The sequence below is a fragment of the Perognathus longimembris genome, chromosome 4, assembly GCF_023159225.1.
Source record: "Perognathus longimembris pacificus isolate PPM17 chromosome 4, ASM2315922v1, whole genome shotgun sequence".
In the NCBI taxonomy this organism is placed as follows: Eukaryota; Metazoa; Chordata; class Mammalia; order Rodentia; family Heteromyidae; genus Perognathus; species Perognathus longimembris.
Genome location: NC_063164.1, coordinates 79901901 through 79904341, shown reverse-complemented (window position 1 = coordinate 79904341; position 2441 = coordinate 79901901). Strand labels below are relative to the sequence as shown.

Here is a 2441-nt window from a genome sequence, read left to right as displayed (position 1 = left end):
AGTGCCACTTCCAGCTTTTTCTGTTTATGTGGTACTGAGCAATCAACCCCACAGCTTTATTCATGCTACAAAAGCACTCTACCACCAAGCCAGATTCATAGCCCCAACACTGAGGACACTTACCAGCCTGGAACCTGCACTGGAAGATTCTGCAGATCTTACCTTCTAGCCTTTGTCTGTCATAGTTTCCCACACCTTTTCCTTTCCACAACGTGTTGCACCTTGAGAATCAGGTCATTTCCTTTCCCTTTGTCACTTCTCTAAAACATTTACTGTTCTTTGTTGAAAATGCTATAGGATCCAAGAGTTCAAATCAGCCTTTGAGAGAAATCTTTATTATTTTTTTAAATTTTTTAAAAATATGGAATGCTTCACAAATTTGCGTGTCATCCTTGCACAGGGGCCATACTAATCTTCTCTGTATCATTCCAATTTTAGTACATGGGCTGCCAAAGCGAGCACAAGAGAAATATTTAAATGTATTTACCCCACACAAAACAATACACATTATAAACTTCTATTTGCATTTCCCTTTCATGTATATTGCAGAAGTTTCAAGTAGATACTTAGACAGATAGAAGTAAAAAATTAGTTGTTCTTTTTGTGTATTTTTAAAAGTTGCTTTTATTTTTATTGTTATTGTAAAGTTGATATAAACAGGGATTACAATCACTTACATGATGTAATGAGTACAATTCTTTTCAAACTCTTCCCTTGCTCTCTCCCAGTTTTTCTCTCCCATCCCTCTACAGATATCCAGCTCAATTTCCACATAGTGTCTAGTAAACATTTCTTTACAAATGGTATAACATCATTATTTCTGATGGATAAGTATAATTCTGCTGTGTATATTTTCTTAATCCCTTTATCCACTGAGGGTTATCTGGGTTGATTCCACATCTTGCCTGTGGTAAACAATGCTGCAACGAACATGATCATCACAATAGATACAGAAAAGCATTTGATAAGATTCAACTCCCCTTTATGATAAAAGCTCTGGACAAGGTAGGAATCCACCAAGCATTCCTTAATATCATAAAGATTATATAGGACAAACTATAACCAGCATTATACTTAATGGTGAAAAGTTAAAACCATTCCCTGTAAAATCAGGAATGAGACAAGCACTCTCTCAACTCCTCTTAAACATAATGCTGGAATTCCTAGCAAGAGCAGGAAGGCAAGAGAAACACATAAAAGGAATACAAACAGGGCATGAAGAGGTAAAGCTATCCTTCTTTGCAGATGACATGGTCCTGTGTTAAAAGGACCCTATAGATTCCTCATTCAAGCTACTTGAATTGATCAAATTTTTTGCAAAGTAGCAGACTATAAGATCAATCCACATAAAACAGTAGTTTTCCTGTATTCCAACAATGAGAAGAGTGAGACTGAAATCAGAAAGCATCTCTACTTATAATGGCCTCAGAAAGAAAGAAAGAAATGAAAGAGAGAAAGAAAGAAAAAAGAAAGAAAGAAACCCCCAAGAATCAACTTAACCAAAGATGTGAAAGACTTCTATTGTGAACACCCCAGAAAAAAGAAATTGAAACAGACTTAAGGAAAAAGAAAAATCTCCCATGGTCCTAGATGGTAGAATTAAAATTGTAAAAAATGTTAATATGGCCCAGAGCTATATACAAATTCAATACAATACCCACCAAAATTCTGACAACTTTCTTCAAAGAAATAGAGAAATGAATCCAAAAATTCATATGAAATGATAAGAGACCCAGAATAGCAAAAACAGTCCTTAGGAGGAAGAATAGTGCTAGAGTCATCTCAATAGCAAGCTTCAAACTTTAATATAAAGTCATAGTAATAAAAACAGCCTGAGGACCAATGGAACAGAAGACCCAGAAATAAGTCCACAAACATATAGCCACCTACTATTTGATAAGGGAGCCAAAAACCCAAGTTGGAAGAAAAATAGCCTCTTTAACAAGTGGTGCTGGGAAAATTATCTATGTATATGCAGAAAGCTGAAACTAGAAACTTATATGACACCATGTCACCTGTAACAGAATCAATTCTAATTGGATCAAAGATCTCAATGTAAAACCAGATAATGAAAATATTACAGGAAAGGTCAGGGGAAATACTAGGCCTTGTAGGCATGGGTGGAAACTTCCAATGTAAAAGTCCAGAGTCACAAAAAAAAAAAAAAAAAAAAAGAAAAGAAAAGAAAAGAAAAACCGGATGAATAGGATTGCATCAAACTGAAGTGCAAAGGATATCGCTAGCCCAATCAAAAACATTGAATGTGAGAAGATCTTCACTAGCTATACATCAGTCAAAGGCCTCATACCTAAAATATACTTGGAGCTCAAAAAATTAGAACCTGCTAAAAATAAACCCTCGAAAATTCTAAAACTAATTAATAAATTCGTTAAAGACTTAAAGAAAGACTTCTTAGAGGAAGAAGAAATAGTGACCAAGAG

The 2441-nt window shown here is 34.9% G+C and overlaps 1 non-coding gene across 1 annotated transcript; it reads right to left on the bottom strand.

Moving 5' to 3' along the window:
- Positions 1-355: 355 nt before the first annotated feature.
- LOC125350992 lies at positions 356-462 on the bottom strand. The gene has a single exon (XR_007210891.1). It is a non-coding gene; the product is annotated as a U6 spliceosomal RNA (small nuclear RNA).
- Between the last annotated feature and the right edge of the window lie 1979 nt (positions 463-2441).